Below are 24,372 nucleotides of genomic sequence, written 5' to 3' on the forward strand. Positions count from 1 at the left end.
GTTTTTTGAGGGGGTCACCTGAGCTTTTGGCCCGGGGCTTGGCGGGCATCTTTGGAAACTACCAAACCCAAACAGTTCTGAAAACTAGACACCCGGGGAAGTCCAGGGAGGTATGGCATGCGTGGGTCCCCCAATGTTTTCCTACCCAGAAACCCCTGCAAACCTGAAATTTTGGTCCAAAAACCCACTTTTCCATACTTTTTTGGGTGGGATCTCGCTGCCGGAACAAATGTCCTACCACCCAGCGTTTCCCTTGTTCTCCCGAGTAAAATGATACCTCACTTGTGTGGGTGGGCCAAAGGCATGTGACTCAGGCTGGGGTGCTTAATTTGTAAAACTTAAATAAGACTAAAAACTACTTTTTTCAAAATTCTTTTTTGGCGTGTTCTGCTTTGGGGCACCCACACAAGTGAGGTATCCTTTTACTCGGGAGAACAAGGGGAACGCAGGGTGGTAGGACTTTTTTGCCGGCACGGCGATCCCACGCCAAAATGTTTGGAAAAGTGCTATTTTTACGGTTTGCAAAGAGTTCTGGGTAGGAAAACATTGGGGGACCCACACATGCCATACCTCCCTGGACTCCCCCGGGTGTCTAGTTTTCAGAACTGTTTGGGTTTGCTACTTTGCAAAGAATACCACCGAGCCCCGGGCCACAAACTCAGATGCCCCCCCCCAAAACCAAGGTAGTTTTGCAATGAGGTAATGTAAATTCACCACCGTACGATTTGAACCGTTTCCTGTTGCAGCCACTATGTCTATCCACGCAAGTGAGGTACCATTTTTTTCGGGAGACCTGGGGGCACGCTGGGTGAGTGGAAATTTGTTGATCCACGCAGATTCCAGAACTTTCCACCACAGAAATGTGAGGAAAATGTGTTTTTTTGGTCACATTTATATGTTTGCAAGGGATTCTGGGTGACAAAACCTGGGGGTAGGCAGACGAGTCACCCCATCCTGAATTGCCCTGGGTGTCTAGTTTTCAAAAATGTATAGGTTTGCTAGGTTTCCCTAGGTGCTGGCAGAGCTACGGCGCAAAAACAAAAGGTAGTCTTTTTGTCCGAATCGTGCTAAATTTCACTGGGAAATTGAGGTGCGACCATGCTGCGTTTTTCGCTGTTTCATGTCGCAGCCACTATGCCTACCCACGCAAGTGAGGTACCATTTTTTTTGGGAGACCTGGGGGCACGCTGGGTGGGTGGAAATTTTTTGATCCACGCAGATTCCAGAACTTTACACCACAGAAATGTGAGGAAAATGTGTTTTTTTGGTCAAATTTTTATGTTTGCAAGGGATTCTGGGTAACAAAACCTGGGGGTAGGCAGACGAGTCACCCCATCCTGAATTGCCCTGGGTGTCTAGTGTTCAAAAATGTAAAGGTTTGCTAGGTTTCCCTAGGTGCTGGCAGAGCTACGGCGCAAAAACAAAAGGTAGTCTTTTTGTCCGAATCGTGATAAATTTCACTGGGAAATTGAGGTGCGACCATGCTGCGTTTTTCGCTGTTTCATGTCGCAGCCACTATGCCTACCCACGCAAGTGATGTACCATTTTTTTCGGGAGACCTGGGGGCACGCTGGGTGGGTGGAAATTTTTTGATCCACGCAGATTCCAGAACTTTCCACCACAGAAATGTGAGGAAAATGTGTTTTTTTGGTCAAATTTTTATGTTTGCAAGGGATTCTGGGTAACAAAACCTGGGGGTAGGCAGACGAGTCACCCCATCCTAAATTGCCCTGGGTGTCTACTTTTCAAAAATGTATAGGTTTGCTAGGTTTCCCTAGGTGCTGGCAGAGCTACGGCGCAAACACAAAAGGTAGTCTTTTTGTCCGAATCATGCTACATTTCACTGGGAAATTGAGGTGCGACCATGCTGCGTTTTTCGCTGTTTCATATCGCAGCCACTATGCCTACCCATGCAAGTGAGGTACCATTTTTTTCGGGAGACCTGGGGGCACGCTGGGTGGGTGGAAATTTTTTGATCCACACAGATTCCAGAACTTTCCACCACAGAAATGTGAGGAAAATGTGTTTTTTTGGTCAAATGTTTATGTTTGCAAGGGATTCTGGGTAACAAAACCTGGGGGTAGGCAGACGAGTCACCCCATCCTGAATTGCCCTGGGTGTCTAGTTTTCAAAAATGTATAGGTTTGCTAGGTTTCCCTAGGTGCTGGCAGAGCTACGGCGCAAAAACAAAAGGTAGTCTTTTTGTCCGAATCGTGCTAAATTTCACTGGGAAATTGAGGTGCGACCATGCTGCGTTTTGCGCTGTTTCATGTCGCAGCCACTATGCCTACCCACGCAAGTGAGGTACCATTTTTTTCGGGAGACCTGGGGGCACGCTGGGTGGGTGGAAATTTTTTGATCCACGCAGATTCCAGAACTTTCCACCACAGAAATGTGAGGAAAATGTGTTTTTTTGGTCAAATTTTTATGTTTGCAAGGGATTCTGGGTAACAAAACCTGGGGGTAGGCAGACAAGTCACCCGATCCTGAATTGCCCTGGGTGTCTACTTTTCAAAAATGTATAGGTTTGCTAGGTTTCCCTAGGTGCTGGCAGAGCTACGGCGCAAAAACAAAAGGTAGTCTTTTTGTCCAAATCGTGCTAAATTTCACTGGGAAATTGAGGTGCGACCATGCTGCGTTTTGCGCTGTTTCATGTCGCAGCCACTATGCCTACCCACGCAAGTGAGGTACCATTTTTTTTCGGGAGACCTGGGGGCACGCTGGGTGGGTGGAAATTTGTTGATCCACGCAGATTCCAGAACTTTCAACCACAGACATGTGAGGAAAATGTGTTTTTTTGGTCAAATGTTTATGTTTGCAAGGGATTCTGGGTAACAAAACCTGGGCGTAGGCAGACGAGTCACCCCATCCTGAATTGCCCTGGGTGTCTAGTTTTCAAAAATGTATAGGTTTGCTAGGTTTCCCTAGGTGCTGGCAGAGCTACGGCGCAAAAACAAAAGGTAGTCTTTTTGTCCAAATCGTGCTAAATTTCACTGGGAAATTGAGGTGCGACCATGCTGCGTTTTGCGCTGTTTCATGTCGCAGCCACTATGCCTACCCACGCAAGTGAGGTACCATTTTTTTCGGGAGACCTGGGGGCACGCTGGGTGGGTGGAAATTTGTTGATGCACGCAGATTCCAGAACTTTCCACCACAGAAATGTGAGGAAAATGTGTTTTTTGGTCAAATTTTTATGTTTGCAAGGGATTCTGGGTAACAAAACCTGGGGGTAGGCAGACGAGTCACCCCATCCTGAATTGCCCTGGGTGTCTACTTTTCAAAAATGTATAGGTTTGCTAGGTTTCCCTAGGTGCTGGCAGAGCTACGGCGCAAAAACAAAAGGTAGTCTTTTTGTCCGAATCGTGCTACATTTCACTGGGAAATTGAGGTGCGACCATGCTGCGTTTTTCGCTGTTTCATGTCGCAGCCACTATGCCTACCCACGCAAGTGAGGTACCATTTTTTTTCGGGAGACCTGGGGGCACGCTGGGTGGGTGGAAATTTGTTGATCCACGCAGATTCCAGAACTTTCAACCACAGAAATGTGAGGAAAATGTGTTTTTTTGGTCAAATTTTTATGTTTGCAAGGGATTCTGGGTAACAAAACCTGGGCGTAGGCAGACGAGTCACCCCATCCTGAATTGCCCTGGGTGTCTAGTTTTCAAAAATGGATAGGTTTGCTAGGTTTCCCTAGGTGCTGGCAGAGCTACGGCGCAAAAACAAAAAGTAGTCTTTTTGTCCAAATCGTGCTAAATTTCACTGGGAAATTGAGGTGCGACCATGCTGCGTTTTGCGCTGTTTCATGTCGCAGCCACTATGCCTACCCACGCAAGTGAGGTACCATTTTTTTCGGGAGACCTGGGGGCACGCTGGGTGGGTGGAAATTTGTTGATGCACGCAGATTCCAGAACTTTCCACCACAGAAATGTGAGGAAAATGTGTTTTTTTGGTCAAATGTTTATGTTTGCAAGGGATTCTGGGTAACAAAACCTGGGGGTAGGCAGACGAGTCACCCCATCCTGAATTCCCCTGGGTGTCTAGTTTTCAAAAATGTATAGGTTTGCTAGGTTTCCCTAGGTGCTGGCAGAGCTACGGCTCAAAAACAAAAGGTAGTCTCTTTGTCCAAAGAACGTAAAATTTCACTGGGAAATTGAGGTGCGACCACGTTGCATTTTGTGCCGTTTCCTGTCATAGGCACAAGGCCGACCCACACAAGTGAGGTACTGTTTTTATCGGGAGACCTGGGGGAACGCTGGGTGGGTGGAAATTTGTTGATCCAGGCAGATTCCAGAACTTTCCACCACAGAAATGTGAGGAAAATGTGTTTATTTTGTCAAAATCTTAGCTTTGCAAGGGATTCTGGGTAACAACACCTGGTGGTAGGCAGTCGAGTCACCCCATCCTGAATTCCCCTGGGTGTCTACTTTTCAAAAATGTATAGGTTTGCTAGGTTTCCCTAGGTGCCGGCAGAGCTAGGGTGCAAAAACTACAGGTAGGCACTTTGCCAAAAAAGGGTCAATTTGTAACTGCTAAATTTAGGTGTGACCACGTTGCATTTTGCGCCGTTTCCTGTCGCAGGCACAAGGCCGACCCACACAAGTGAGGTACCGTTTTTATCGGGACACTTGGGGTAATTCAGATTTGTAAATCAACTGTTATTACCAATTGAGCTTTCATGCATTTCTCCCTTTGAATGAAAGACATTGTGTAAAAAAAAAATCTTTATGAAAAATGACCAATAATTCTCATGCTAGTATGAGTATTCCCAACTTTGAAAATGTGCAATTATATACTGTTTCTGAAGTCTATAATTTGTACCCAATTCAGAAATACATAGGTGTCTTTCATACAGATTATTCCATGTATACATTTTCCAAGACAAAGTGCACTATACCCAGTAAATGAAAAAATACCATTGCAAGTTGCTGCTCAGTTTTTGGATCTGGGTTCGTCGGGTTCTTGGTGAAACTACAAGTCCTATATATCCCCACAACCAGGAAGGTCTAACAAATGTAACGGTATATTGCTTTCCAAGAGCTGTCAAAATTAGAAAAAGTTATAGGTGAAAACGTTGAGACAAAAGGCTGTTTTTTTCAACAAAATTTCAAATATTCCAATATCTAACTGTTAGTTTCTATAACGAAACCTTCATGGATTTAGACAAATGACCCCTTTCTGAATTCAGAATTTTGTCTACTTTTCGAAAATGTAAAGCTTTCCAGGATCCATTATTGCTTTCAAACTCATTTCTACCATTAACTGGAAGGAGGTGGAAAGCTCTAAAAATAGCAAAAATAGGCTATGTCCCAGAAAAATGCCAAAACTGAGTGAAAAATGTCGGTTCTCTGACAAAAGTCTGTCATTCCCTGACAGCTGAGAAAATGGAGATTTCAGCCCCACAAACCCTTTTGTGATACCATTTTCAGGGAAAAACCCAGAGGCTTTCATTTGCAGCCCGTTTTTCCCATTTTTCTGAAAAAAACAAAAAAATCACTATATTTTGGTTAATTTCTGGGACCCCTCCAAGGGAATCCACAAACCCTGGGCGCCTTTAGAATCCACATGATGTTGGAAGAAAAGGACGCAAATTTGGCATGGATACCTTATGTGGTCAAAAAGTTACAAGGGCCTAAGCGCGCTCTACTCCAAAACGCCAAAAAAAGCCTCAGCACAGGAGGGGAAAAGGCCTAGCAGCGAAGGGGTTAAGGTCAAAAAAGCTATTCTACAAGCAGTGTGGAAAAAAGGACACAGCGGCTTTCAGGGATTCTCATGCGCCTTATACCAGGACGTAGCGCAAGCCACTTTGGTGCATCGTTAAATGTTCCACTCAGTGACAGAAAAACTTAATTAGGAGTGCGTCAAATATCAATGGACATTCCCCTTTGGTCCTGCATTTGAATACCACAACAAAACCTACCATTTATTAGAGCCAACAGAGTCTCTGTTGGATATACCTACTCATGAGATGCAGCAATCTGGAGAAGAAACTAGTACTTCAACAAATGGTCTCTCAGGATCCCAGAAGGAGACTACTTGGCTCTCCTAGAAATGAGCAAGGTATCACAAGAAGTAGTGATGATCCGGCAACAGTGATGTGTTATTTGTTGTACTGTCTTATGAATATGGCCCATCAATCAATCAATCAATACATTTGTAGAGCGCGCTACTCACCCGTGAGGGTTTCAAGGCGCTGGGGGGGGTGGAGTGCCGCTACTGCTCGAAGAGCTAGGTCTTGAGGTGTTTCCTCAATGTGAGGTGGTCCTGGGTCAGTCGTAGGTGGGCAGGGAGGGATTTTTACGTCTTGGCCGCCAGGTAGGAGAATGATCTTCCTCCGGAGGTGGTTCTTCGGATCCGTGGGATGGTGGCGAGGGCGAGGCTGGCGGAGCGGAGTTTGCGTGTTGGAGTGTAGAACGTGAGGCGGTTGTTGAGGTATGCGGGGCCTATGTCGTGGAGCGCTTTGTGTGCATGGGTGAGGAGCCTGAACGTGATCCTTTTGCTGATGGGGAGCCAGTGCAGGCCTCTCAGGTGGGCTGATATGTGACTGTGGTAGGGGGTGTCGAGGATGAGTCGTGCGGATGCGTTCTGTATGCGTTGGAGTCTTTTCTGAAGTTTGATTGGGGTTCCTGCATACAGGGCGTTCCCGTAGTCTAGTTGGCTGGTGATGACTGCCTGGGTGACCGTCTTTCTCGTTCCGGTGGGGAAGGTCCGAGGATGAGGACCTCTGTCTTGTCTGAGTTCAGTTTCAGACGGCTGAGTTTCATCCATTCAGCGACGTTTTTCATTCCTTCCTGGAGGTTGAGTTTGGCGGTGGCTGGGTCTTTGGTGAGGGAGAGTATCAGCTGGGTGTCGTTGGTGTATGAGATGATGTTGAGGTTGTGTTTGCGTGCGATGGTGGCGAGGGGGCTCATGTAGATATAGAAGAGGGTTGGGCTGAGCGATGAGCCTTGGGGTACGCCACAGATGATCTCGGTGGCAGCGGAGCGGTAGGGAGGGAGGCGGACACGCTGGGTTCTGTCGGAGAGGAACGAGGTGATCCAGTCCAGGGCTTTGACTTGGATCCCGATGTTGTGGAGGCTGGTTATTAGGGTGCGATGGCAGACTGTATCAAAGGCTGGTCTAGGAGGATGGGGGCGGTGGTTTTCCCGTTGTCGAGTAGGGTCCTGATGTTGTCGGTGGCTGCGATGAGGGCAGTCTCAGTGCTGTGGTTGGCTCGAAATCCGGACTGGGATGGGTCGAGGGATCCATTGGCCTCGTGGAATGCGGTCAGCTGTTTATTGACAATCTTCTCGATCACTTTCGCCGGGAAGGGAAGAAGAGAGATGGGGCGGAAGTTTTTGAGGTCTTTAGGGTCCGCTGTGGGTTTCTTCAGTAGGGTGTTGATCTCTGCGTGCTTCCATCTCTCTGGGAAGGTGGCGGACGCGAGGGAGTTGTTTATGACGTTCTGTAGGTGGGGAGCGATGATGGTGTTGGCTTTGTTGAAGATGTGGTGAGGGCATGAGTCGGAAGGAAAGCCGGAGTGGATGGTGTTCATAGTGTGGGCGGTGTCTTCGGTGCTGATGGGAGTCCAAGCGCTGAGGGTGGTTGTAAGGGGCGTTGGTTCGGTTGCTAGGGGTGGAGTCTGGGCGCCAATACTGTTGTGGATATGGGTGATCTTGCGGTAGAAGAACATGGTGAGGGAGTTGCAGAGGTCTTGCGACAGTGTGATGTCGTTGCTGTTGGCATTGGGATTGGAGAGCTCTTTTACGATGCTGAAGAGTTCCTTGCTGTTGTGTGTATTGTTGTCCAGCCGTTCTTTGAACGATGTCTTTTTGGTGGTGCGGATCAGCTGGTGGGGTTTGCGGGTGGCGTTCTTGAGAGCTGTCATGTTTTTTGTCGTCTGTTCGCGGCACCAGGTTTTCTCGAGGGCTCTGCAGGACTTCTTTGATTCTTTGAGGTCATCGGTGAACCATGTTGTTTTCCTGTTGCCGGGCTTGCCTGGAGGGTTCTTCAGTGGTGCAAGGGCGTCGGCGCAGTTGACTATCCACTGTGTGAGGTTGCGGGCTGCATCGCTGGTGTCAGTGGTGGTGATAGGTGGATTCTGGCTCATTTATGTGGTTAGCTGGTCTGCGGTGACTTTGTTCCAGCATCTATGAGGGATCTGTTGCTGGCGGTGGTTAGATGTGGTCTTCTTAAAGGTGAAGTGGATGCAGCTGTGGTCGGTCCAGTGTAGTCCGGTGAAGTGGCTGAAGGCAATGTGGCTGCTGGCAGAGAAAATGGGGTCGAGCGTGTGGCCTGCGTAGTGGGTGGGGGTGTTCACCAGTTGCTTGAGTCCGAGGTTGGTGAGGTTGTCGAGCAGGGTGGTGGTGTTGTTGTCATTGTTGTTCTACAGGTGGAAGTTCAGGTCCCCTAGGAGGTTGTAGTCTGATGAGGCGAGGGCATGTGGGCTGATGAAGTCGGCGATGGCTTCACTGAATTGTGTATGTGGGCCCGGGGGTCTGTGGAGGAGGGTTCCTCTGAGGGTGGTCTTGGGGTCGGTGTGGATCTGGAAGTGTAGGTGTTCGGCGGTGGTGAGGGCATCTTCAGGAGTCGGTCGTGACGTCGATGATGTTCCTGTCAATGATGGCGATTCCTCCTTCGGTTTGGTTGACGCAGTCTTTTCGGGTGATCTTGTAGCCTTCCGGGATGGCTATGGCGATGTCGGGGGCAGAGGAGGCGTTCATCCAGGTTTCTGTGAGAAAGGCGACGTCTGGTGCTGTTGTGTCGAGGAGGTCACAGAGTTCGACGGCATGCTTGTGGACGGAGAGGGAGTTGAGCAGGATGCACTTGAGTTGGTTGTTGTTGTTGCCTGGTCTCGGTGGTGGGGTGTAGGTTCAGACACAAGTGAATTTGCATGTTTGGCAGGAGAAGGGTCCGTGGGTGCGCTTCGGAGTGGCTTGGTAGCAGGCGGCTGGGCGGCCAGTGTTGAGTGCGTGGAGGGTGGTGGTGTCGTATCTCAGTCGGGCTTCTTGGTTTCGGCGGGGGCCAGGGGTTCTGGCGCTGGGCACGGTCCAGGCACGGTCCAGGTGCGGATGGGCACTGACAGGCTTGCCTATGGCACGCCAGCAGCGTGCCCGCGGCGTGCGGCCTCCATAAGAAGGGTTATGGGAGGGAGGAGCAGCTGGGAGTCTGGAGCGGGGTGGCGAATGGGGCTCGAGGGGGGTGGGCCGCAGGGTGGCAGCGACGGGAACCGCGAGGGAGGAGAGCGGGTGTGGGGAGGGCACGGGCACTAGGGGCAACGGAACAAAAGAGAGAGGAGACCAATAAAGTTAAAAGGAAAGGCAGGAAAAAAAAGGCACAGAAAGAAAATAAGGAAAAAAGCAGTCTGAGGCAGACGAGAGGACTGCAGCAATCACAGGCGACACAGCGGGCAGCGGGGCAGCGGCGGCACAGAGGGACCGTGTGGCGGCTGAGGGGGCGACCTACCTGGTGACAGGGTCAAAGGTCGCTCCCTTCACCACCACACGGCCTCCATAAGAAGGGCTATGGGAGGGTGGAGCAGCTGGGAGGCGGGAGCAGGGTGGCAAATTGGGCTCGAGGGGGGGTGGGCCGCAGGGTGGCAGCGGTGGGAAGCGCGAGGGAGGGGAGTGGGTGGGGGGCAGGGGGGGTGGAGCATGGGCACTAGGGGCGACAGAGCAAAAGAGAGAGGAGATCAATAAAGTTAAAAGGAAAGGCAGGAAAAAAGGTACGGAAGGAAAATAAGGACAAAAGCAGTCTGAGGCAGACGAGAGGACTGTAGCAATCACAGGCGACACAGCGGGCAGCGGGGCAGCGGCGGCCCAGGGGGACCGCTGTGGTGGCTGAGGGGGCAACCTACCTGGTGACAGGGTCAAAGGTCGCACATAAGATACTGACAAACTAATTGTCAAGGACTTTCAGCTGAGACTTGGATGGTAGTGCTAGTACTTTGGAAGTGCAAAGGCCTTAATAACTACTACAAGTGATGTGCCTGGTGGTGGTCTCTGACCAAGATGCCTCACATAATATAATTTTGCTTAACTTGACTCACAATTTGGAGACCAAAGGTCCAGATGTTTTCTAATTTGAGGGCTTTTTTATTTTTACTTCTTCTGTCGAATCAGGCACCAAAATGGAAGTCTACTGGGCTCCTAGAGAGATAATAGATATCCCAATACACATTGGCGGTTCTCACAGAAGATATGGGACGGAAGGGAGGGGGACCCAGGACAGGACAATGAAGATGATGCAGTGATCAGGGGTCGCAAAAGGGCAGGAAACCCAAATTACAAAGCTGTGGGAATGATTAATACCTTGTCCCGAAGTTTAAGGGGGCTCAAGTCTCCACTAACACCACTGTTGTTTAGTTCCTATAAAACCTATACAGAATCTGCATGTTCAGATGACATACACTTTAGGATTGGTGTCAGACTGATTCTAAACATCCCCACCAGGTATGTTGTCCTTTTTGTATCAGCTACCTCACAGTGCCACTAGAAACGCCTCTTACCAAGGAGAAAACAGTTCTTGGGAACCTTTGAACATGACAACCCTGATCCCTCAGGACCATTGAAACAGTGTGCTACTTTTTGCCCAGTCACTCATGCTCACTTAGTCTCAGAGATACACACATTAACGGGCTGGACGTTCTTCAATAAGTATTTATTGAACAGTCGTTATTCTAGTGTAAAATGGATGAGCGGCAACAACCACAAGACAGTAACAGATATAAATGATTAGAGGCACTATGAAAGTAAAAGGATGATAGAGTTCTACCATAATGCAATAATCATGAATACATACAAGTATATAAAATACATGATAATAAAAGTCAGTACTCCTACGATGCCTTCCTAACTAGATGTACCTTGATTGTGTGTTGGTGGTAAGTAAAGAATCCCTCTAGGATAAAGTCAACCCCATTACCTGGATTGAGAGACTGTGGGACCCCGTCTTGGTCTCGAGTTGGACACCCCGCAAGGGATGTTAGACCACTGCCAGCTACAACATCTGGATGCAGAAACTTCAGCATCTTTGGTCAGTGTGCCGGCCGGGAAGTCCTGGTCTCCTCTGCCTGTCTTAGCAAGATGTGAAGTATATATACCCATAGGTCTCCCCGGGGTTCTACCTTGCTGTGCTACTTTGTCAGCCTTAGGATCACATCAGGAATGAACTTTGTACATAGATATTTATACAGGAGATGGTAGTCCTGCTGTGTTTCCAAGAATTCTCATGCATAATGTATGAGGCTTTTACCAGGGAAAACCTTGTGTTCTGTATGCAGTGTTGTATCTAGGTAAAAGGTCTGTCCCTAAGAACCATTATGTATGTATTGTCGGGGAGAATATAGGGGAAGGGTTATGATGTTACCTGAGCCTATATTAGGGTACCTATATGGAATATAACACGCACTCCTCAACCGACAGGACAAACTAATTCAAATACTAAACATGCTACTAGGCTGACCATGCATTGTTACACAAATAACTATAGTATCTATAGTAAAACAAATAGCCGGGCTATCAAAAATGTTTAAAAATTCTAAAAAAACTTTTTTTAAATAATGGAAAAAGGAATTTGTCACTCAAGCCATAGCTCCAATATAGCTCTAATATGTCTGTATGTATAGTTTGAACTACTACACGCATCTGAAAGCCGTGAATGTCCATAAAAAGTGTCACTTTTTTTAGTGCTCCAATTTTAGTTTGTTTAAAATAAGCAGAATTCCATCGAGCACACAATAAGCCAATTTTTTATGTGTCCTGGCTGGTAGACGCAACATTATTGTTGCCTTCCTTCGCAGACAACGATCCCTGTAACACCTTGCAGATTACGTCAATTGAGCACAGATGATCTTCTGTACTGCCTGCACCCAATGCTGGGGCAGCTTGTGTGCCGTCCAAGGCCTGGGTGTCAGTGGAGGAGCCAGTATTTATTCGGACAGGAGCCGTGACTACATGTGGAGGCTCTAGCATGCCACCATCAACAGTGGAATACGTTGCGGACACTGCAGAACATGGGCCGTTATCGGGTCCAGTAAAGCATCAACGTCCGATTGCGCACATGATGGGAGTGTCAGACAGAGATCAAACACATATTCTTCTCTGCAAAACACGCATCGGAGGACAGATAAGATGCAACCCATCCAGACTGGTCTAACTGACAAGAACCAAGATGCACTTAGTTCTCTCAGACGAGGTGTGCCCAGAAGTTGTCCCATGTGATCACGGTATTAGCGCTCCTGGAGTGCTTTTTCTATCTCCTTGGTGACTGGGACTTCCATTGTGTAGCAGTAAAATGACAATCAGGATACCTGCTATTAGAAACAGGATTAGCGGAAGTCATCCACAAATGCTTCCGAATTCAGAGTGTATAAAGTTTGGTATAACTCCGAGAATCATCTGAAAGGTGCTTAAAAGTCCTGACCCTGCATTCCTAAATAGGTGGGCAATACCCTTCATATCAGACATGGGAAAGATATGATTTACCATTTCTGCAAAATAGTAGGGAGGTTTGTACGTGTGGGTGCCTGTATCTCGGATGAGGACCTTGCGATCTGTAGCTCAAAAGTCTCTTGCGCGGAGGTAAAGAGCACTCTCTTCTGTAGAAGCATGTCTTTCATTATACTTAAAGTATCAAACCGTATTAAAGAAACATTTAGTAAAGGCCATAGCGGCACCTTCCTGACTGTATGTGTTGGTGGAAACAATAATTGCATACAGCAAGTAACCCTGGAGCTCACGGTTACCAGATATGCAATACCTGGAAGTATCCCACAACAACCTTGATAGTTCAGCATCAAGTAACTCCCTTTGAAAAGTAGCCTGAACACTGGAATACTCATGGCTGCCGGGGCACCCCGCAAGTGACAGGATAAGTTATCTACTGAACCAGTACAGGCCTCATGCAGCATTATATCCTGGCATATGAAAGATTAACTTAAAGCGTTCTCACAGTTTGTACCACTTAGAAACACTTCTAGATCCCCACTCCTGCATCAAAATAATTATGTAATTTCCAAGATTCCTTGATGATTTCCCTACCCAATTCTTCATATCTGCCTGCCTGCTGTTGTTCTAGGCAATACTGAAATTGGAAGATTGTGACTGGTAGAGTTAAATGGCCATGGATTAACCATACTGTGGACGGGGATTCTGCCACTGTAAAAGTGAATCTGTGCAGTTTTTCAATATGCAGCATTGTATATTTTGCTCCCTTGTGTAAAGGATACACGACGATTCTGCAGGAGCGTCAGGAATCCGAAGTATAATCCACAGCCTTCCCCTGCAGCCTTCCGACTCTATCAAGCACTAGAGCACAGGAGGCAAGCCAGGGGAAAACAGGGAGACAAAACAAGAAAAGGTTGGGGGTAACAATTGGGTGTTGAGGGTCTTCAGACTGGTCGTCTCAACCTTCTTGTGGGCTTGGCAATCAAGAGAGACTGTAATGCAAAGAGTTATATTCTTAAATCTGAAGAGGACAATCACATTCCCAATTACACAACATAACCTTTCATACCTATCTGGTTGTATGTTAATGTTCCTGAATGGATATGGGAGAACCTCTGGAAAGGGATATAACTGGAGCTGCAGTGTAGAAGACAAAACCCTCATAAGTCTAATGACTCAATGTATACTTGTGTTATGAGTGACTAACAAAATATCCTGCTCACTCTGATCTTCTGTCTTAACTGCCACGAAGCACACCCCAAAGGTTTGTTTGAATACAAGAATTTCGGTTGCCAATATCCTTGATAGTGGGAACAACATCTACAATAAACAAAACAGGGCATCAAACACTTCAATACAGTCTTACTGATACCAAGTACAATGTGCAGCGCAATAATGCGCTGTTACCGTGTTTCTGGAACATGTAGCTGTAGCCCAATCCTCACTGGTCCACGCAAGATATCAAGTCCAAATAGGTGAACTATATCACCAGAGCTGAATCACCCCCAAGGAAATGGTGTCAGAAGGGATGGGCAGGGGTAAAGAAAAGCCCTAACTGACTAAGGAAAGAGCACCGGTAATAACCCGGCCGCCAGCGGATTAGAACCCGGCTGGCAGCGGAGCAACCCGGTGTAGGAGAAACAAGGAAGGGTGAAGGTTTGCCCGGCCTGTCAGCGGAGACAAACCCGGCTGACAAGCGGAGCGGAAATGAGGCCAACAGCAGAGAGAGGATGCCCGGCTCGTCAGCGGAGCACAAGCCCGGCTGACCAACGGAGCAGTACTGAGGCAAATGGTAGGGAGAGGAATCCCGCCGGATGGCGGAGTTAAACCCGGCCGCCGGGCGGGACACCAGAACACTGGAGAGGCAGCAAAATCGGGAAACGACACGGAACGTGTCAAACTGCACAAGCGCGGTGGTGAGGCACTTGGCAAACGAGAGGGACAGGCTGCGGAGGCTCACAAACGAACCAACAGAGCCAAGGACACTCTCGATCCAGAAGAACGCCAGGACGTAGGAAAACGGAAGTCAGGCACAGGAAGTCAGGCAGCAAACGAACCCAACGGAGCTAGACGCTAGAACGTGAAGCGTCGCTCCCTGGGTCAAGGACACCTAAATAGTGCACAATTAAAGGGACAGCGCACTGGGAGGGGGCTTGAGGCATGACACCTTGTCTGTTCTTCTGTCAGATTGTATGAAGAAAACAGGGCATGTAGCCAGTGTGCAAAGATTGCAGCGTCCAGCTCAATAACATAATGGAACGCAATTGTGATTGCCCATGCTGTAGTATGGACAATCTTGTTCTAGTACATCAATAGCAGAAGATACAATTTTGCCCAGTGATTATATCCTGGAAGTTAACATAGTAATACCATTGTCAACTACGGCTAAAGCTTTAGATAAGTTAATCTGATCTTTTTCTCGTAACCTCTCCTCGGCTTCTTGTTTTGAGATTGTCCAGATTTAATTATAGACAGCACAATAGAAACATTTTGATGTTGCTTTATTGAACCCAATAAAAAATCCTGTAGGTTTACATCCTCTGTAAGTAAGGATAAGTGTTGTTTCACCTGTGTAAGTGTTGAAGTTTTTAGCCAATCTTGGCATAACTTCCCAACACGTTAGACGTCACTACACCTGAATGTTCTCTCTGCACATACCGTAGATCTGGACTGTGGAAACTAAACCCTTTGGTTGTACATTTGAATCTTTCCTGACATCTATGAGTGTCTGTGGGCAAAACCAGCCATCCCTTCCAATTGGGGTCTGATCTATTGTATTGCATGATGTCATCTCGCCTAAACAGTTCTCTTGATGTAAGGTTGCCCCCTTTATGTGATGTTTTGGAATCCGTGGTGCATTCAAATCCTTACTTTTGGCTATTCCAATACAGGTAGTTAGTTGCACAGTATCATTCAGAAACATAATCTGCTGGCAAATGAGGCATGCTCTAAATAGCGCTTCTGTTCCCTGGACTTGCCAGTCTCTAGAACCCCAGACTGATGTTGTGTCTATTGTGTCATTCCACAAGTCGAAACCTTGTTCAGACAACTGGGTAATAAAGGAAGCAGAGTAAATCTGTTTGGTGTTTGTCAACATATTTTTCTGTGCGGATGTTGGTGCAACCTTATAATAATATCAGGCCGGGTCGGACATGTTAAACCCTGAAAAAATATGAAAGTTTCTGTGCAAACGTTTTGGAACTGTTTTTCGGTGGTGTAGGGCAATGTTCCCACTGGTAATATGTAAAAACATTTATGGGATTACAGATTTATGCGAAAAATTATGACCAAAATATTGATATCAATACATTGTGTTGAAATCTGATGTGTCTTCCAACATTTCATTATTAGAAAAGGCAGCAGATTGTTCTAAATCAGACAACATATTATTCACAGTTTCATAATCCCAATCATCTGAGAATGTGCTGGAGGTTATGATATCATTTAAGGATATTTTAAATAAATGTGGTATTTTTAAAAGTTCGGTCGGACCAAATATATTGTAATCAACCTTGTCCCACACTATACCATCAGATATAGGAACTGCTGAAATGTTCACTGATGACAAGTCTCTTTGTTCACGATGTGATGAAAGGTGAGGTTTTAGAATCAGATTCACTTTTGATGGTGCAGAGCTTTGTCTAAGATAACTTCCATTAATTAGCATGCTAAAAACATTTACTAAGCCTATCCAGAAAAGAAAGAAAAGTATCCCGGTGATTACTCAAAGTTCTATCCAAGATGATACCAGGTATGTCTATTTAAGGAAGATGAAAAAGTCTTTGATTTGCTGGTGATGAGTTTTTTGGGCTGGCATCGTTTCAGGTTCACTTGGATACAATGAAAAGGTATAGCAGTCTATGAAATAGCCAGATACAGTTTGATCTATTTTTGGTAGTTCTGCAGGTTTTTTTGAGCTTGTAGATAGCTCTTGTTGAGGCATGTTTATGTAGACATTATTGTTTGGTCTTCCATTTTGAATTTAAGTTTGAACTTCATTTTCAAAAGGAACTAGTTCCATGGCATTATTGCATATTCCATCATTCTGTCTTGGGGACTCTTACAATGTGATGAGTCTTTTTGTTTGTACTTCCTGTATAGTAGCGAGAGGAGGGCGTCGGCTACTCAGGAGTCCACGTGTCCTACTATTTAGTAGCGGCCACATAGTGTGGTTTTATCAGGTCAATGGAGATAAAACTTTTCTCCATTTTCCCGGCAAATGCCCAAATACTTTTTTGTCTGCTATTTTTTCTCTGACTAGATCCCCAACTTTTGGGACCCGGACAGGTCTTGCTGTGTCTGCCTTGACTTCGCCAGTGGCGGTCCTCTTTACCTGGCCATTGCTTTGTAGTGCCCTGGATTCATTCAGTTCCTGTAAAACAGCCAAACAGCCAAACTTTTAGGGATGTCAAAAGGTTTTTCATCGGCCACTGTGGTTTCACAATCAAGATCAGGTACCCACATTCTAGTCCCAAATAGGTCCTCATAAGGAGTGACACCCCCAAGAGAACTTCTTGGCATGTTCAAGGCTCTTTGTACTCCATATAAATGTTTGACCCAACTACCACCTGAACCTAATACTCTAGCTGGTAAAGATTGCTTTAAGTCCAGGTTTTCCCTCTCCACAACAAAATTTCCCTGTGGATGGTACAGAGAGGAGTACAGCAATGCTAAACCCAAACCTCCCATGGCTTCCTTGTAAGCCTGAGAGCTAAATGCATCTTTGATAATAGTTAGAGTGTCAGCCGCTGGGGCCACACCCATAGGAATCTCGAGCAGGAATCCACTGCAACCATGACATACCTGTAAACCCCATCTGTTTGTAAGGGGCTGCAGTGGTCCAAATAAACTCATGTGAGTGGTTTGTCTGATATTAATAATGGTGTCTGCGCTGGACGTGTTATGGTGAAGCCTTTCATCTACTGGCAGATGTTGCATTTCAAGATATAATCTTTAGTCTGCTTTGGTAATCCTGGCCACCAATAACGTTATTTCAGCAAGGAAACAGTTGTGGGAACCCCTGCATGCGCGGAACCAAAACCCTTGTGTGCAGCTAATATTAAGCGTAATCTGCAATCCTTGTTTGGAATACTCTATCCCCTACTCCAGGAATCTGAGCAAATGGAACGTTGTTTGCATCTAACTTGTAGGAGTACTTGTGTGGAAATCTTTTCAGAAGTGCCGATTTATTGTGTGTAGCAATAATCTTACGGTCTATTCTTGTTTTGAACGCGTGATTGCAGCTATGGAAGGCGTGCCTACAGCTCCCTTTGCGGCTTCATAAGCCAATGAATCCCCTCCAACATGAACGCCATACCGTTGATTACTCCGTTTTTGTAAAACGAATCACACACAATTAGTGTGGAAAATGCTCGATCTGTATTTACCAGTGCCAGCAACAGAGGTTTTAATTCTGCTAGCTGTGCCGTACAATCTCCTAGATACTGTGTTTTTGTACAACTTGGATTACATTTTCTATCCTGCATGAGTCCATTAACGATTGCGCATGAAGCGCTGTATTATAGTTTACTTCCAATGGTCGGCTGAGCGGATCCGTCAGTGTAAATTATGTATTCATACTGATCCAGAGGCATTATTTAATTCAGGAGAGGATATTCTTGCTTGTATTGCAGGAATGCTTGTGTTTTTAGTCTTGGGTCATACCTGTATTCTACGTCTGTTGCAGTGAGAGAATTAGCCCATGATGTCCATCTCGGATATAAGGCTTTTGCATTAGGAATGCTGGCCTTTGTCGCAGCCTCTAAGGCAGGTACTGGAGTCACAACAATAATTTTTTACCCCTGAGCCTGTGCTCTTTCTCTCACTACAGCAGTCTGCACCGCTGTCAGAAGTTTTTCTGTTGATGTGAAACGTATCTCAGCATTTGTGTAAAAATGTGACTTGTGTATGCTACTGGTACTGTTTCACCTTCATTATATGTTAGATAAGTGTTCCCTGATTGACCCGCAACTATACGTATAACCAGGTTGTGGACATTCATGCATGTTTTTAAATGTTTAGACGCTATCATGTCCTCTTGTAGGGAACGTAGGATATCTGTGTGTTCCTGTGTCCATTGCCTAACTGAAAAATCAGGTCTTATTAGATCGCAGAAAGGTTTAACCCTTTCTGCATAATCTAAAATGTATGTTCTGCCAAAATTCAGGAATCACAGGATTGATTGTACATTTTTCAATGCTTTTGGAGGTTGAAGCAGCGCACATTTTCTAAAAAGTTAACTGCTAAACTTTTTCCTTTCCTTGATAGCTCATATCCCAGAAATAGGAAATTGAGGTGGGCTATCTTTGAGTTCTTAAAATTACATTTATAGCCTACAGAAGCTTATCCCAATATTATGGTATTCACTCTGGTCAAGTGTTCCTCCAGGTCATCATCCATTAGATAAATATCATCCACATAGGACAGTGCCTCTTCATCCAGATTTTGAAGTAATTCAGTTACTCTGGCTGAGTTCAACCCCAGCCTGTTCTTATACCGCTTGGAGAGTCGACAGAATTGACACTAGGAGCCTAACACAGAGAATACCGGCTTTCAGGCACTATATTTTGGCAGAAGAAACCATTCAAGATGTCTAGTGTAGTTTTGTATTTTTTTTACACATAATGGTATTCATTAATGCAGCAGTGTGTGCATTTTGCACTGCAAATATTTTTGTTCAAGTTTTTAAATGTCTGTAATCCAAAACTGGACGATATGAGTTGTCAGATTTCATTACGGGAAACAAAGGATTATTAATTTGAGAGGTGCAAGTTTCAATCACCCATTGGTATTCAAGTTGATCTAAGATCTCCCTGACCTGCTTTTTAGCTTCTTACTTTATTGGATACTGCCTCTTTGGAGTCGGAGTAGTTTTCAATGGTATTATGTGGTGGGTTGAATCCTCATCCCATCCAAGATGCTTTTGATGTAATGCAGGGGCTAGGGATACCGCCCACTCCCATGCATATGTGTACTTAAGATACCTGGGAACAGGGTCGGGAAAGACTGGCAAAATTACTGTTTCCCCCCTATGGCAATCCATAATGAATGCTGTTTGCCAATCTTGTTCAGCTAAAAGAATGTCATAGCCAAAAGTCAAGTTCTCCCAAAGAGACTTTCAACTTTCCTGGACTTGTCCGCTTCCATCTGGAGTGTTATTTAACATAACCTATGTGAGACGTTTACCCTAGTATCAGGTGTTTCCACCGTGATATAATCATTCAAGTCCGCTGTCACAACAAATTCCATCAGGTTCCGGCGAGCTATTGTTACTTCTGTCGCACTGTCTAGCATCATCAGAGCCCATTCCCTGTTCAGTAGTTGGGTCCTCAGAATTCCGGACATGGCTGATCTTTAGACCTGCAACTTTTTTCTTTTTGAATTGAGGTTTTGTTTTTGGTTTGTCTTCCTTTTAGGAAGTATACTCTGGAGCGTGTTGCTCGTCTCTGGACTTTGTGTGCTCTTCTTGTCTGTCTGACTGTCCTTCCCTCTCTGAGTTTTTCGTTGAACCCTGAAAGGAATGAGAGGAACGTGTATCAGTATCCTGATACCTTTCAGGTTTTCTAATATTGTTCCTATTCCTAAGGTTATACCTCCTTTTGAAGAGCTCCTGTGGAGAGACCTCCTCTGAATTGAGATCTATTTTCTTTATTCTTTTGCTATTTGTTATTGTTCCACTTCTTTGAACAAACAGGTGCCTGCTTGAAGGTGTCCTTTTCTGGCCCACCCCTCAGCTGAGGTTTTACTCCTTTTCCCCCTTAATTTTCTCTGCCTAATTCTGCATATGCAACCTCAATTATTTTGGATAATTCATGTTCCTGCTGTAAAGTACTGGACTCCCTTAGGCGGTGACGGATTGCCACTGATGCTGCTTCCCCCTTAATATTTGCTAATATTATAGCTGATACCTGGGCAAAATTACCAAGTAATTTCATCTCTACTTTTAGAGCAGGTTCTGCTCCCTACTCATTATATATTTGTCTTATTACATCTGGTATTAGTGCTAACAATGGGATACCATGGGTTCTGGTATATATGGCAGTGAAAACTGTACCCCAAGAGGTACAATCCTCTATTTGTAGTGTTATCTCCATGGGCAAACAGATTGTTAACATTCTGTGTTTTTCAAATGGGCTTGTATTCAGGAATACTGCTGCCAGCTGTGTTATTTTTTGAGCCACCCAGAATGGGTTATGTTCATGTTTTTGGGGAATTTTACCCATCACTGCATGTAATGTTTGTGGTGTTATTTTAGTTACTGAATTCTGAATTGGACCTGTTACTGTAGCTATTGCTCGCTGAACTGTGAGAGTCCTCATCACGAACTGTGTCATATTTCTGTACAGTTTTATTAGTTCTTTATGAAGTGTAAGTAAGTCTCCTGCTTGCATTGTTTCAATGTCAGGATGTGGTGTGTAGGCCACTAATACCGGTCATGTTGCTCCGTCTCTTCCGAGCGGGCCGAGTCTTATGCTATTTCTTCTAGAGGGATGGAGCCTTTAAACCAGTATAACTGTTCCTGGTAAGTTAGTGGAACTTCAATGTCCTCATAGTGACAATATTTGTCGGAAATTTCATCTTCTGTGTAGTAATGAAATGCCTTTGCTATTGCATTCACAACTAGGAATGTAACACATGAATAGAATAACTCTGTTCTATATGATTCATGTGCCTCAATCACGAATGTTACTTGTCCAGCCCTGGCTGTTAAACCATGTGCACCTAGTTTTATGGTGAAGGCATTCCTAACATTTTCTGCAATGTGAATTGCATCTGCATCTTTTTCTCCAGCTGAGAGGTGTAGATCTTGTACTACGTTATCTACTGGCTCAGTCATTGTTTTAGTAAGGAAGAGCTTTCCGAAGGGAACTAAGATAAGGTGTTATGCACAATTTAGGAACAATGTGTGCTTCAAGCTTGATTAACCAACAGCCAATAAATAGGAGTTTTCCTTCTCAGCTGCAGCAGATTTTATACCCTCCCACTCCAGACGTCTCTGGGGTAATGTTAGTAGGGGTCTCTGAGAATAGCATGACTGAACTACTCAGTTTTGATTATTAAATAAGTACCCAACCAACGTTGGCAGCGCGTTGTTATATAACCCCAGATCCATCAAAGTCATGTTTTGCGAGTCCTTAATAGCGAATCCTTAAAATTCGCTATTATATGCATGTAGGAATCGCAATTTTTTTTGCGATTTCTACTGATTCCTTATTTGCGATTCGCTAATTGCGAATCGCAAATAAGGAATGGCTTTCCCGTTCATTGAATGAATGGGGAGTCATTCCTTATTTGCGATTAGCAGTTAGCGAATCGCAAATAAAGAAGCAATTTCAAGGGTGCCAGGGTGTCCAAAGGACACCCTGTTGCACCCCTGAAATGGTAATGTTCACTGGTGTTGCGCACACACATGTCCCAAGGACATGTGTGCGTGTAACATACAACTTAGAAAAATGCACTAAAGTGCATATTTCTACGTTTTTGCTATTTACCACGTAGTTAGACTTTGCGGTAAATAGCGGCCCCAGATTGTGAATTTGCAATCTTGGGATGGTTCATGCATTGCATTTAAGGAATCGCAAATTGCGCTTCCTTAAATTTAATCGCAATTTGAGAACTCGCAATTATTTGCGAATTCTTAAATTGCGAGTGCATTAACCCTTGATGCATCGCAAAAATGCTTGATGCATCTACCTGATAGTTCATATAAAACCAATGCAGGATCTGCGCGTTCGGACGACATAAACTGTAGGATTGGTGTCAGACTGATTCTAAACACCCCCACTGGGTATGGTGTCCTTTTTGTATCAGCTAGCTACCAGTGCCACTAGAATCTCCTCTTACCAAGAAGAGAATAGTTCTTGGCAACCTTCGAACATAACAAGCCTGGTACCTCAGGGCCGTGGAAACAGAGTACTACTTTTCACTCAGTCGCTCATGCTCACTTAGTCTCAGAGATACGCAAAATAAATGGTTTAGACGTTTTTCAATAAGTATTTATTGAAAAGTTGGTATTCTAGTGTAAAATAGATGAGCTGCAACCACCACTAGACAGTAACAGATATAAATGATTAGAAGCACTATGAAAGTAAAAGGATGATACATTTCCACTATCTTGTAATAATCATGAATACATACGAGTATATTAAATACATGATAATAAAAGTGCGTACTCCTATGATGCCTCCCTAACTAGAGGTACCTGAGTGTACCTAGCATGTGTGTAGGTGTTAAGCCAATAATCCCTCTAGGATAAAGTCAACCCCATTACCTGGATTGAGAGACTGTGGGACCCTGTCTTAGTCTTGAGTTAGACCTCTGCAAGCTGGAGCATCTGCATGCAGGAATATTAGCGTTTTTGGTCAGTGTGTCAGCCGGGAAGTCCTGGTCTCCTCTGACTGTCTTAGCAAGATGTGATGTATATATATACCCATAGGTCTCCCTGGGGTTTCTACCTCACTGTCTTACTTTGTCGGACTTAGGATGACATCTGGAATGAACTTTGTACATAGATATTTATACAGGAGATGGTAGTCCTGCTGTTTCCAAGAATCCTCATGCATAATGTAGGAGGCATTTATCAGCGAAAATCCTGTCTTCTGTATGCAGTGTCATATCTAGGTAAAAGGTCAGTCCCTAAGAACCGTTATGTATGTAAGGCAGGGGAGAATATAGGTGAAGGGTTATGATGTTACCTGAGCCTATATTAGGGTACCTATATGGAAAATAACACCACAAGAGTTGGAAATTTCTATTAGATCACCATTTTGACCGATCTCTACAGGAAACTCATCTAAAAAGATCAGATGACCACAGGTTAAAACACAAGCTCTACTGTCTGATTTAAGGCATCAGCATTGCTGAAACAGAACGGAGTGGCCCTACTCTTTCATATTGCTTTTTTCATCCGGAGGAATACAAGACTGATAGAGAGGGTAGCTATGTGTTGGTCAAGTGTTGGTCATGTGCTTCAGATCACGCACCTAACACCAGTCAGGTGACTTACTGTCACTCATTCCAGATGGTGCTGGGGGGCTTTGCATAAGGGTAAATCATAATAATTTGAGATCTCAATTTGACATGGCACTCGAGCACGGACAGTACTCACCCACATAGATCTGCAGCAGTAGTTGCCCAAAGCCTTAAAATGGACTATACAACACCTAGGCCTTGTGGATGCATGAAAAAAACTGCACTCTAAAATTAAAATTATACTTTTGTGCACACTCACAGTACATACTCAAGGTTAGACTAAAGTTCCCTAAGTCAGTCACTGATGACAGACGACAGATCCGCACCCATATATTTTATTGCGATCTCTGACCATGCACCAATCTAAGTAATTTTAAGATGGAATGTCCCAACACCGAAGACGGCCAAATGGTTCTTTCCCAACTCATTGGTGAGAGATAGGCTATTGAGGGATGACCTCAGGAAGGCTATCGGACAATATTTCTACTTAAATTCCCCCACTGAGACAAACTCCTCAAAGAATTGGGATGCTTTCAATCCAGTGCTAAATGTATTCAACTAATTTCCAAGCTTAACAAACAGAGAAGGCAAGAAAAGATACAATTAGAGAAGGAGCTGAAAAGGTGTGAGCAGGCACACAAGGAAAATCCAACACTTGCGCTTTAAAGGCAAGTCACCATACTGAGGGGGAAACTGAATGCGATCAGCACAAGCTGAGCAGAACTAACTCTGCTGAAACTATAGCAAATCTAGTATTAGCAGGGCAACAAGGTTGGGGCACATTTAGTAAGGCAACTACGGGTTAAGCTAAAAAGGAATATATTGAGGGAATCTGTGGGGAATCAGGGGTACTAGTGAACTCAAAGGAGGGAAAAGCTAGCTAGAGACTTTGGCACAGTCTATGAAACTTTGTTCACAGCCGAATAAGCAAATGTGAGTGCATAGCTCAGTTATTTTGACTCAGTAGACCTACCTCAAG

Source organism: Lissotriton helveticus, chromosome 5_1 (assembly GCF_964261635.1).
Source record: "Lissotriton helveticus chromosome 5_1, aLisHel1.1, whole genome shotgun sequence".
Classification (NCBI taxonomy): domain Eukaryota; kingdom Metazoa; phylum Chordata; class Amphibia; order Caudata; family Salamandridae; genus Lissotriton; species Lissotriton helveticus.